At 45.2% G+C, this 14244-nt stretch overlaps 1 protein-coding gene across 3 annotated transcripts in view; it reads right to left on the reverse strand.

The window, feature by feature from the left end:
• IL11RA (interleukin 11 receptor subunit alpha) overlaps positions 1 to 14244 on the reverse strand; it is a 147056-nt gene that overhangs the window by 60886 nt on the left and 71926 nt on the right. The window lies entirely within an intron of this gene.

Raw genomic sequence — 14244 nt, forward strand, 5'->3', positions numbered from 1 at the left:
AACTTGATTCATGGGAGGCCACAATAAATTTGCTGTGAAAAGAAAAGAAAAACTCAGGAAAACGACCTTGCTGGTCAAAAGCACTGAATCATTCCACACTCCCTTCACAGTTCACCTTTTTAAACTTTCAGCCACCGTCATATTTTTACACTCTAACAGAGATGCGACTCAGACTTGCAGACCCCAGACCCAGACACTCAGCTTCCATAATACCAAGATGTTCCTGTGGGCCAAGATGCCTCAAAGCCTTAATTACATTGCTAATGGTTTAGCATGTGCAATTAATTGTATTCCCTCTTTGCAGCCACCCTGGGAAAACAGTCCCCAACTGCATCCTAGGCAAGAATATTAGAATATTCTTATGTTACATTGGTAAACATTACCATATTACATCACAAGGCTTATTATACTGTAATTTCCAGCACGTATACAAAGTTTATATACTTAAAGGAAAGGGAAAAAAAAACACAAGGACAAAAAACTATTCCAAAATCATATATATACCAACACTTTGGACTACCCCATTGTATATTCCTTTTTTACAAATGAATGTACTCTTATTATTGTATATTTCTTTACATTTTATCTAATACATTCCTATATCAATATGTACCCTTGGTCTTATTTCTCAACTCAGTCTCTCTCCAACGTCAATCGAATACTAGCATAGATAGCGAACCTTTACTATATTTTTGAACCTATATCTTATATCTATCTCACTTTTCCATAATTTTTTGAGAAATCAGGGCAATTTCTAATGGAGCTGATTTGCTGCATGAGGCTCATGTCAAAACTAAAAAGTTATCGGCACGATGCACAGGCAACCGGAACAGCTCACTGCCGCAAGACATGTTAGCAATCCCAAGCTTAAATGGCTCTTTAAAAGTGTCCAAGACTTGGGAGACCACAGTTCAAATCCCACTCAGCTATGGAACATGCTGGGTCACCTGGAGCTAGACTCAGTCTCCTAGGCTGACCTAGCCTACAGGGTTCTTGTGAAGATGAAATAAGGAAGGGGAGAACCACATGTGCCAGTTTCAGCTTCCTGGGTGAAAAGTAGGCTATAAATGTCATAATAATAAAATAGATAAGATTCACTCTTGCCTGGACTTCCTGTTTGGCTACCATGGTGAACGGCTGTCCCAATTACATCAGAACCTTTTCGTGCGGAATTTGAGGATAACATGGGAGTACTTATCTTCCCAAACCCCCCAGGGTTGGGGGGGAGCTTCACCCACAGAGCATCCAATATCTGCTGCCCGCCCGGAAGGAATGAGGGGGCAGGGGGCGCTGGGTGCAATGCAGGGCGTGTTTTTGGCAACTCTCCCAAGCTGCCAACATGAGCAGCGGACACCTGCTTTTTAAGATGAAATTTGGACTTATTTAACAGGCATGCTCTGAACTAGGGGAGATAAAGCATTCTGCTTATTGACTCAGCCACTGGGTGCCAAGGATTCGATCTGGAGAAGGACTATCATTGCAATCGGACTGGTATATCGGAACGGAAGGGCGGCGTGAGCCTCCATTATTTCTCTTTGATATATTTTGCATTTGCTATTCTACCTGGCAAACCTCTTTCGAAAGACTGACTGCCTGACAGTTTGAAGTACGCAAGCGGGATTGAAAGAATCTTTTACTATCGTGATGATTATGGTTTAACTACAGAATTGACTGCGTGAAATTGGACTACGATTTTGGCAATCACTTTCTACGGAATGATAAAAAAGAATTTATGATGGGAATCATGGTATTCTTGCTGAAGCACCGGCTTATTAACACACACACACACACATATTTTAAAGGCTTGCTCTTGCCTAGCCCAGCTCCCACCCCCACCCCCACCCCCCCACCCCGGGCTATGAGACAAACACATAAAAAACAAAACAATCCCAGGCTGGCACGAGATGCTACATTCACGAGAAGAAACAGAACGCTTGAGGTTTTTGGACTGGCAACGTTTCCCCCCTACAAAGCTAATTCCTTGTGGTTTCTTATTAGCAGAGTTGTGACAACTTTGCCGTCTTTATAAAAGCTGTCAAGTTCTTTATGCAAGCAGACGAACAGCCTGCCGGTCAGCCCAGGAGAGAGTCTGGCTGGCGGGATCTTCTCCAGCACAATTGCCCTGTCTAAATAAACACAGGGTCTTGAACAGACCTTTACCCCTTTAAGGTTCTCAAAGGGTGCGGCATGCCACCCTGGTCTGGCATGAATGGATGGCAAGTGTGGCAGGAAGATTCAAGGACAAAGAAACATTTAAACATTTCAATGTGGTATACCATAGTATCAAAATATTTTTTTCTTTGCAAAATGCGGATACAGTGGTACCTCAGGTTACAGATGCTTCAGGTTACAGACGCTTCAGGTTACAGACTCCGCTAACCCAGAAATAGTACCTCGGGTTAAGAACACAATCCCAGAGTCGGTCACGACTAGACCTAGTGGTCAGGGGTCCCTTTACCTTTAAACAATTTATTTAACTAAAACAATAACATTATTGCATATGTATCCATGTTTGCTAACTGATGTGGTTAAACGATTAAAAAACACACACCCTTAGACTGAGTTTTGGCACATATGAAAAACAAATCCTTATTTCCTGATGAATAGCCTTTGGACTATAACGTAACTTAAATAGAAAGCTATCTTTAGAAAGATGTTTCCTCCAAAAACATTTTACTTTAAAAATCCCAATTTAAATAAAAAAAATCTGATTTAAATTTTAAAAAAATCCAATTTATTTTATTTTTAAAAATCATTTATTTTTATCCACCCTGATTTGTCCACTCACATTTCCCAAGGGTCAAGTGACTTCCTCATAGGAAATGTGTCTGGTGTATAGGACTGGCCAGGATGCAAAACTTGAGCTCATTAATGAGGTGCAAATTGCTGAGGTTTAGACATCTTATTACTCCACCACCCAGGTGCTAATGGGTCTTAGTCCTCCCTGGCATGAGACCCCACTCCTGTAAATTAGCCTGCCTGATGCAGGCATATTCCTGGGGTGCCCCCATCCTGACAAACAGAGGCCAGCCTGTGAGCAAGGAAGTGCCACCTGCTCCACACTGTCCTGTGTGTGTGACAGATTGGTTTGCACTGGTATCCCCATCGGTTTCCCCAAAGGACATGTTCAATGATAAGAGCACCAGGTGCCAGGTGCAAACCACAAGGTCGGTTGGTGGACCACAAGCTTAGCATGAGTCAACAGGGTGATGCAGTGGCAATAGAAGCAAACACTGTTCTCGGCCGCTTCAACAGAAGTACAGTGGTACGTCTGGATGCGAACAGGATCCGTTCCGGAGCCCCATTCGCATCCAGAAGCGAACACAACCCGCGTCTCCGTGTCTTCGCGTGCCACGATTCGGTGCTTCCATGCATGTGCACGATGTCATTTTGAGTGTCTGTGCATGTGCATGCGCGAGCGGCGAAACGCGGAAGTAACTGTTACTTCCGAGTCGCTGCGGAGGGCAACCCGAAAATATTCATCCCAAAGCTACTTCAGCCCGAGGTATGACTGTACAGTTGTACCTTGGTTCCCAAACGCCGAAAACCCAGAAGTAAGTGTTCCAGTTTGCAAACGTTTTTTGGAAGCCAAACATCCGAAACGGCTGTTGGCTATTGTTTCTGGGGCGCCTGGACCAGGGGTAGACAACCTAAGACCCGTGGGCTGGATCCGGCCCAATCGCCTTCTAAATCCAGCCAGTGGACGGTCCAGGAATCCGCATGTTTTTACATGAGTAGAATGTGTCCTTTTATTTAAAATGCATCTCTGGGCTATTTGTGGGGCATAGGAATTCGTTCATTATTCCCCCCCCCCAAATATATATATATATATAGTCAGGCCCACCACATGGTCTGAGGGACAGTGGACCAGCCCCCTGCTGAAAAAGGTTACTGACCCCTTGCCTGGACCAATTAGAAACTGCGCCTTGGTTTTTAAACATTTCAGAAGTCAAACGGAACTTCCGGAACAGATTAAGTTTGGCGCTTTTGTTTTTGTCATTTACTTTGAATTTTTGTTTTTGAGGCTTTTTTGGTTCATTTGTTTTAGGGACTATGTGGAACCCAGTTCAGTTACTGATTGATGGATTGTGTGACTGTGGAAACGGATAAAGGCCCCCTATCCAAACAATGAGTATCATCAGTGCAGGTAAGTTTTTTTTTAAAAAAAAAACTTTTATCATCTACAATCTTGTCTTATTTATTTTACAGTACAGCACATTAATTATTGCTTTCCTTTTATGGTTCAATTGTCTCATTAGATAGTAAAATTCATGTTAAATGGCTGTTTTAAGGGTTGTTTTTAAAATTCTGGACTTTCTATGGGAAAGCGTGCCTTGGTTTTGGAATGGACTTCTGGAATTAAGTTTGAGAACTAAGGTACCACTATATAGTTTTCAGACCAAGGTAAGCAATAACCTTTTAAATTGTGTGCAGGAGTTATTGTTTTTGTTTGTTACTCTGTTCTGTATTTTTGTGCTTTTATATTGTAAACCGCCTTGTGATCCTTGCATGAAGGGTGGTATAGAAATTTAATATATAAAATAAAATAAAATAAAATAAAATAAGCTTGGCCTTCTCTGCAGAAGGCTAGATTTCTAGGTAAAAGAGTTCTGTTCCATGGAGGAGCATTCTGTGATGTGAGTCTCCACCTGCAGTCCCACGCAATACAATCCAGACGTAGATTTACTGCCTCATCTGTTGTTTACAAGACCCGGATCCAAGAGTCGACGGTGATATAAGAGGCCTAGAAAACAATCCACTGCGTTGGTGCCGGATGGGTTATATTTAAATGCCAGGAGCCAGGAGCATTCCTGGGGAAGCAGCCAGTCCCTATGGAAACTGAGACGCCTGAACATGTGTCCGTCAGCCGAGAATCCTGGCTCCACACTTGACAGTTGCCGGTCGTCAACCGTTTTACTGCGTGTTGCACAACATGCCCTGTCTGGCTCTGCAAAACGGCAGCAACCCAGCAGGGCTTTAAGCGATTCAGCCACCGAACCAAAGGCTCTTGTCACCGACCCGCCTTCCCGTCCTTTAAGGACCTTAGGAATGTTATTGCCAGGTCAGCTCACAATCCGCAAATCGCTTTGCAGATTATTTCCACAAAGCGGGAAATACAAACATAAGACACACCCACAGAAAAGATATACCCAGATTCTGAGCTAACAATGCACAAAGTAGTGTCAGATGCCAGACTGTTTTCTTTTTTCAATGTATTCTTATCTATTTGCTTTTGTTGAGGCAAAAGGGCAGTACAGTGGTATCTTGGTTCTCAAACGCCTTGGAACCCAAACACTGCAAACCCGAAAGTAAGTGTTCCGGGTTGCAAACTTTTTTCAGAAGCTGAACGTGCTCCGTTTTGAGTGTTACACTTCTGTTTTGAGTGTTACGCTTCTGTTTTGAGTGTTACACCAACAACTTGAGTGTTATGCTGAGGTCTGTCTGTTTTTGCTAATTATTTTGCATTTTTGTTTTTGTGGCTTTTGTTTTGTTTTTCTGACTGTGTGGAACCCAGTTCAGCTACTGATTGTGTGAATACAGTACATTGTTCCAGTTACAGATAGGTAGCCGTGTTGGTCTGCCATAGTCAAAATAAAAAAATTCCTTCCAGTAGCACCTTAAAGACCAACTAAGTTAAGTAACTTAGTTGGTCTTTAAGGTGCTACTGGAAGGAATTTTTTTATTTTGACTACAGTACATTGTTTATTGCTTATGGATCAATGGTCTCGTTAGATAGTAGAATTCAGGTTAATTTGCTGTTTTAGGGGTTGTTTTTAAAAGTCTGGAACGGATTAATCTGTTTTGCATTACTTTCTATGGGAAAGTGCGCCTTGGTTTTGGAACACTTTGGTTTTGGAACCGACTTCTGGAACGGATTAAGTTTGAGAACCAAGGGACCGCTGTATTTAAATAATTGAAATGAATACAGAACAAACAGTCGTCTCTGCTTGTGTTCAGTGGGACACCGTCTCTAGGCTTGGAGAAAACATCTCCATTCACAAATAAGCACACACATATTTGGGTTCACAACACCGCAATGCAGACTAAGCCAGGGCATCACATCTGAGCAGTGATATCAGGACGAAATGCAAGGAGAGGTGAAAGGCATGCCGTGGCCACGATGGCTGAATCAGGAGACGAACTGGTCCTGTGCGTTCCTCGAATCCTAGAACTCAATGCGTCCCTCTCTGCTGCTCCAGCTGCCTCAAAGGAGGCCCACTTGGTACCGTCTCAGCAAAGGTCTCCACTGCACGGACACCCACTCCAAAATGTTATGAGAACATAGGACAAGCTTGCTGGATCAGCCAATGGTCCATCCATCCGTCATCCTGGGCTTGCAATGGCCACCCAGACGCCCGCGGAAGCCTGCAAGCTGCACATGAGCCCGGCAGCGGTAAGACCGTGCCCACCTGCCAGCAACTGGAATTCAGAAGCGCAATGATGCAAAAGATTGTGGCATTATCAGATTGATGCTTGCAAAAAAAATTATTCTGGAATAAATCAGTACTGTCAAACCTCAGCTCCCAAACGCCTCCGTTTTGGAACGTTTCAGTTCCCGAATGCCGAAAACCTGGAAGTACCGTATTTTTCGCTCTATAAGACGCACCAGACCACAAGACGCACCTAGTTTTCGGAGGAGGAAAACAAGAAAAAAAATATTCTGAATCTCAGAAGCCAGAACAGCAAGAGGGATCGCTGTGCAGTGAAAGCAGCAATCCCTCTTGCTGTTCTGGCTTCTGGGATAGCTGTGCAGCCTGCATTCGCTCCATAAGACACACACACATTTCCCCTTACTTTTTAGGAGGGAAAAAGTGAGTCTTATAGAGCAAAAAATACGGTAAATGCTCCAGTTTTCAAACATTTTCCAGAAGCCAAATGTCCAACGCGGCTTCCACTTGACTGCAGGAAGCTCAACAGCTGGGGCACGGCTTCTGAACATTTCGGAAGCTGTACGGACTTTCGACTACGTTCGAAAACCGAAGTTTGACTACACTCAGCAAGAACATCCGACATCCACGACATAGGAAGAGCCTGGCTCCTGGATCAAACCAAAGGCACATTGAGCTCAGCATCTTCCATATGTCAGCTCTTCTGGAAAAAGCATCCCTGTATCCCACACAAAGGCTTTCAGCAAAGGAAAAGGGTGGGCCAGGCTCTGCAATCCGTCACACACACACGGAAGTCAGACATGACTCGTCACCAGAACCCATCATTCCTCTGCTCCACCCCAAAACAACAACCCCTTTGGACATACGCAGAATGGCTTCTTCTATGGATGAAACTGAATTGTCTAGAATCGGAACATCCCTGCATGTACTCAGAGGGTACACATGTACACAGGCCCTTCAGGATTTAACCTCCTTCCGTCGGGCCTGTAAGACAGAGCTATTCCGCCTGCCTTTTAATCTGAATTCAGCCTGATCTTTTATTTCCCTTCTCTTCCCTTCCCTCCCCCTCCCCTTTTATGAAGATCCCCCGCTCTGAGACCCCACAGCTAATTCTCCCCTGGCCTCCTTGCTGGTCCAAGTAGGACCAACTCAGCCAGCTAGCCCTGGGGATTATCTAATGCTTATTAGATGGATTTCCCCTAAACTGATTTCTGAACTTTGAATTTTATTGCTATTCATGTTTTTATACTGTATTTTATGCTGTTTTTACAATTAAGTGTTTTAAATTTGTTGTTAGCTGCCCTGAGCCCGGTTTTTGAACCGGGAAAGGCAGGGTATAAATTTATTATTATTATTATTATTATTATTATTATTATTATTATTATTATTATATCACAGATGGGAAAACAATGAGTTGCACAAGAAAAGCCGTGCTGATTGGCACGTGCTGGCTGGCGAAGCGTTGTAGGGCCCCCAACTCTGCAAACACCTCCAACCCGTGTGCATTTAATCCATGAAGAGAGCATGTCCACACTGCAGCCCTGCAACTCAACCCCTTAAGCCTCTCGCCGTGAGGCTCGCTTGCATTTTTCGTTAAAAATTCAGATTTCTTTGCAAAGGCGTCCAGACCTTGTGACTCAGTTTCACACAGGCAGAGGAGAACGCTCAAAACATTGGAGCGAAACACCACGCCGGCTTTCAACATCTATGCCTGGCTATTCCAGTGGGTTCAGAATTTTCTAGCTGCAGAGAGCCCTCTCCAAGTTGACGTGTGTCTGCAGAGCGGCGGCTTGTTGCACAGGATTGTGGGAAGTGTCCCAGGGCGTTCACGCGAGGCGCCGGCCAATCTTGCTGGGCGTCACTGTGGCTCTGTGTAAACGGAGAACGCACCCGGGAACACACCAAACAACACTCGCCTGCATTGGTACATTGCAGGAGTTGATCGTGGTGGTGGTCAAGCCCATCTTTCAGGGAAATCTGCCTTGCAGCACAGACCTTCTCACTCTAGAACCACAAATCACCTCCAAGAAACCCTCAGTTTCTCCAGGACAGATGCTCGTTTTCATATGACATGTATAATAACTCAGTGAGTCCCCTGTGCCCGTTTCCCACAAGTGTAGTTCGAAATGAAAAAGGAAATCTTCATTAGCTGGCATGCAGATTTCTATTTTTAAAATGGCTCTTTTCCACTTTCTACACCTCATTAACTAGCTTCACACTTTTCGGACCGAAAAGCATTTTTAGCACCACTTCCGAATGTGTCCTTAGATGCTCCGTTAGAAAATGCCAAGGTGCACAAACCAAGTACGAATGTGTATTTGGGGCACATCCGCTGCACTAACTCGCATTCATTGCCTATCACTTTAGCATCACTTCACCGGAAGAATCCCAGGAACTGTAGCTGGCAAGATGCTCTGGATCCTGTTAGGCGCTCCTAGCCCCCCACTTAAAAAACTACAGTTCCCAAGAGTCCCTGTGAAGAGGGAATATCATTGTCAAACCAGTTTTCACTCATATAGAGTTTAGAGTTTCAGGAAATACCTCTCAGGATTTATGAGCAGGAAGGCAAAATAGGGAACAAAAAGCAATGATGAGCTCCATCTGTGCACACTGAGAGAAGCAACATCCGACCGAATTGTCCCCATTTCACTGAGTCCAGAAAATTACCATCTGTGTGCCTGGAATTCAAATCACCTCATACACCACAGGGCAAAGACCTGTTTTTCAAACTGCATTTTTAAGAAGCACAATTAAAATAAATCTATTTGCTGAAATAGCTCTTTAGAAGGCCACACAGAATCACTACCGCCTCGACCGTATTGTTTCATCTGCTGAGTCCTTCAAGAAGACCTGGCGACATTTTGCCAAGATGGAAGCCAAAGAGTTCTTTGACTGAGTTGCTGCTGGGCTTGTGGTTCTTATAGCAGCTACTACTATGCTATAAGATCCACTGTCCTGTGGTATCATATATGAGTTTGTACTACTGATGAAGCCCAAGACGGCGAAACAAGGCTAATATTCCGGAAATCCTTGTCGAACTGCAACAACCTTTTGTGTGGATTGTTGGACTCTATGAACAGACAGGTGGAATAGACACTTTCACAGATATGGACCTTATGCATAAACTGATCAGTGAATGAACTGATCCACTGGTTCTTCTATGTTTTTCATTGAACTTTATGAGCTACTTCTGTTGAAATCTACAGTTCAGTGCAATGAATAGTATATATTATTTTTCCAAACGTACAGCCGGTTACGTCTTGTGTGTTTATTGAATGGGCTTGTACAGTGGTGCCTCGCAAGACGAAAAGAATCCGTTCTGTGATTCTCTTCATCTAGCGGTTTTTTCATCTTGCAAAGCAAGCCCATTGACGGATTAGCGGATTAGCGCTATTAGCGCTATTAGCGGCTTTTAGCGGCTTATCTGCTGATCGGATCAGCTGATAAGCGGCTTAGCGGCTTAGAAAAGGGGGGGGGAGGAAAAAAAACCAGCAGGAACTGGCAAGACATTGTCGTCTTGCGAAGCAAGCCCATAGGAAATTCGTTTTGCGAGGCACCTCCAAAACGGAAAACTCTTTCGTCTAGCGAGTTTTCCGTCTTGCGAGGCATTCGTCTTGCGGGTCACCACTGTAGTTCTGGCAACAAGAAGTATTATAAGAGAGGGCTTGATGTTACCTCCAAATGTCTGCTCCGAATCTTCAGCTGGGCTCTCTCCCTTAATTTCCTAGCTTCAAGACAACATGACAACCCATCCAACTGCTTAAAAAACTCCCTCAGAAGGTGGTGGACTCCCCTTTGCTGGACAGCTTGAATGACCTTCTGTCAGGGGTTCTTTAGCCACGATTGCCACATTGCAGGGGGTTGGACTAGATGACCGCTGGGGTCCCTCCCACAACTACAGTTCTATGAGTCTCTGTGCCACCCGAGCCAAGACTACCAGCCTTGCTACCAGGTTCCTTCCCACCAGAGATGGCAGGGGTTGAATCCAGGCACTTTCTGTGTATCTAAAACTCAGCACCTGCCACCTTTCCTGTCTCTACGGTGGGACCACCGCTCCTTGCTTCCCACCGTGGCAGAGCTCCCATGGCAACAGACCAATGCTGGATCTTCCGGTGGTAACTTAGAAGGCTCCTGGCGAGCCGGACAATTTATTTTACTGCCTGCTCCACTCTAAAGGCTCAGGGAAGGCAATAAAATGAATAGAGACATAAGACCTCATTAAAACTGAATTTCCTTCCATCGCTGAAATCCATATTTTGAAACCCAAACCCTCCAGCTTTTTCCTCTTTCACGAAAGGACAGAAATGCCAAACTCTGAGTGTCCTGCAACATGTGATTTGCTTTTATTTTGTAAAAGGTGCTCTTGAAAACGTACAGAATGGATTTCTGTCAGAACTGAGCGGTCACAGCTAAGCTGCACGAACCTTGGAAGAGGGGCAAGCACTTTCAGGCAGGCTTCACCCCATAACAGTTAACCTGGGGGGCTTTACCCCTCAACAAGGAGCGGCCAGAACTCAGGGACAGACCAAAGGTCCCGGGTTCAACAGCAGCAGGTGATGATGATGAGGCCATCTTCAGCACAGTTGAACTGTGGAACTCCCTGCCACAGGAGGCAGGGATGGCTGCCAACCTAGATGGCTTTAAAAGAGGAGTAGACAAATTTGTGGAGGTTATTGCTATCAATGGCCAGGATGACGATGCTCTACCTCTGCAGTCGGAGGCCGCCAGGCTTCCAAATCCCAGTTGCTGGAAACCACAGGAAGGGAGAGGATCTTGCTGGCCTGATCCAGCAAGATCTTCTCATGTTAGAATGGGTCTTTCACTCATCCTGCAATAAGGTAAGGTAATGCCACAAGAGACAGAATCAGAATTCAAAATGACCTTTACAGATTGGAGTACTGGGCGCAAGCTCACAAAATGAATTTCAACAGGGACAAATCTAAGTTAGGCACTTAGGTAGGAAGAACCAGATGCACATATATAAGATGAGGAACATCTGGCTTACCAGTAGGACACATGAAAAAGATCTAGGGGTCTTAGGACCACAAGCTTAACATGAGTGAACAGTGTGATGCAGCAGCAAAAGAAGTGAATGCTATTCTGTGCGGCACCAACAGAAGTCTAGTGTCCAGATCAAGGGAAATAATAGTATCACTCTATTCTGCCTTGATCAGACCACATCTGGAATACTGTGTCCAATTCTGGGCACCACAATTTAAGGAGGATGTTGACAAGCTGGAGGATGTGCAGAGGAGGGAGACCAAGATGATCAAGGGTCTGGAAACCAAGCCTGATGAGGAACGGTTGAAGGAGTTGGGTATGTTTAGCCTGGAAAAGAGGAGACTGAGAGGAGATATGAGAGCCAACTTCAAATATCTCAAGGGCTGTCACCTGGAATATGGAGCAAGTTTGTTTCTTCTGGAGGGTAGGATTCGAACCAGTTGCTCCAAGTTGCAAGAAAGGAGATTCCGCCTAAACATCAGGAAGAACTTTCTGACAGGAGGAGCTATTTGTCAGTGGAATGGTCTCCCTTGGGTGGTTGTGGATTCTCCTCCATTTGAGGTTTTCAAGCAGAGGTTGGATGGCCGTCTGTCATGGATGCTTGAGCTGAGATTCCTGCATTGCAGGGGGTTGGACTAGATGACCCTTGGGGTCCCTTCCAAGATTCTAAGATTCTATGATCTTTGTCCAAAGACAGATTTCCCCTTGGAAATCCAGCTGAGCAAAAGCACATTTCCTCTCTGACATTTAAACTGCCACCTTCAGCTCTTTACCTCCTCAAATTCTGAGCCTGCCTGGAGATGAGGAACTCAAATGCTGCCAAGATACGCGGGTGATGACTCCTCATGCCCCTTTCACGCCACAGCCATGCAGTTGCCAGCATTTGACCACACTGGCCAAGTGGCTCCAAAAAACCTTTGGCGTTGTCTACCGGATTGCAACATCTGCTTGGGTAGCTAACGCTACCAATTCGGCCACTTGGGAAGGGAGTGTGTGTGGAAATGGGTCTCTTGATTTCAGCCTTCCCAAAAAATCCAGAATGACACAATTCATCTAGGTTGTGAAAGCATCACAGAATGTTGGATTTGGGAGGGATATTGAAGGCCTAGAAGGCTGATCGCTGAAGAATTGATGCTTTTGAATTCTGGTGCTGGAGGAGACTCTGGAGAGTCCCATGGACTGCAAGAAGATCCAACCTCTCCATTCTGAAGGAAATCAGCCCTGAGTGCTCACTGGAAGGACAGATCATGAAGCTGAGGCTCCAAGACTTTGGCCACCTCATGAGAAGAGAAGACTCCCTGGAAAAGACCCTGATGTTGGGAAAGATGGAGGGCACAAGGAGAAGGGGACGACAGAGGACGAGATGGTGGGACAGTGTTCTCGAAGCTACAAACATGAGTTTGACCAAACTGCGAGAGTCAGTGGAAGACAAGAGGGCCTGGCGTGCTCTGGTCCAGGGGGTCACGAAGAGGCGGACACGACTAAACGACTAAACAACAACAACAAATTGAAGGCCTAGGAATCTACAGCATCCCTGACTGGTGATGGCTGCCCAGTCTCTGCCTCGGCAAAAGAGAGGGCACTACTTCCTTGAGGCAGACTGTTCCGCTGTTGAACGTCTCTTGCCTTTAGGAAATTTCTCGTAATGTTCATAGCAAAAAAAAAGCTGCTGCCTTGCAGTTTCCACCCTCCAGTGCTGGTCCTGCCCTCTGGAGCAACGGGAGAACAAGAGTTCGCTCCATCTTCTGTGTGAGACAGTCCAGCAGGTATCTGAAGACCTCTGCCATGGCTCACATTAATATAAACAGGAGAAAAGTCTGCTGGAGCAATGGCCCATCTAGTCCAGTGTCCTGCTCACAATGGCCAACCAGTTACCCCACTGGGAAACCCACAAGCATCTGAGCACAAAAGTAGCCCTCTCCCTTCCTGCCGTTTCCAGTGGCTGGTATTCAGAAACAGCTCTGCCTCCAATTGTAATAATAAAAAAATTATTTCTGCCCCGCCCACCTGGCTGGGCTTCTCTAGCCGCTTTGGGCAGCTCCCAGCAGAACAATAAAAACAAAATAAAACTTCAAACATTAAAAACTTCCCTATGCAGGGCTGCCTTCAGATGTCTTCTAAAAGTCAGATAGTTGTTTATTTACTTGACATCTAATGGGAGGGTGTTCCACAGGGTGGGTGCCACCACCAAGAAGGCCCTCTGCCTGGTTCCCTGTAACTTCTTCCAGTGAGGGTCAGAAGGTCCTTGGTTCCGGACCTCAGTGTCCGGGCTGAACCATGGGGGTGGAGACTCTCTTTCAGGTACACTGAGCCGAGGCCATTTAGGGCCAAATATAGCCTTCCTGACTAGTAGCCATCAGAAGAACCTTACACTCCATAAATCTGTCTAATCTTCTTTAAAAGCCATCCAATTGGTGGTTGTCACTACCTCCTTGTGGCAGGGAGTTCCATAGTTGAACTGTGCACTGTGCGAGTACTTTGTTTTGTCTTGAATTCTCCCAACATTTAGCTTCCTTGTATGGCCCCCAGCTGGGTTCCAGTATTATGAGATTTCTCTCTCCAATTTCTCCATGCCATGGGTTTATAAACATCTATCATGCCACCTTTTTAACTCACCTTTTCTCTAAACTAGAAAGTCCTAAATGTTGCAACCTTTCTCCATCCCCTTGATAATTGTCATCGCCCTCTTTCTAAATCCTTCCCACAATAATCTTCTCTTCTACACAGATCTTTCTGTTGTGCTCCAGAGCAACTGAACTATATCAGTACCAGAGAAAGTAAACTGCAATGCAGCCAGAGAACTATAAAGGCAGAAATATGGAAGCCAATTCCTCCGCCTTCACAGAGACAGCAA

This window comes from Podarcis vaucheri (genome assembly GCF_965113315.1).
Source record: "Podarcis vaucheri genome assembly, chromosome: 11".
Lineage (NCBI taxonomy): Eukaryota > Metazoa > Chordata > Lepidosauria > Squamata > Lacertidae > Podarcis > Podarcis vaucheri.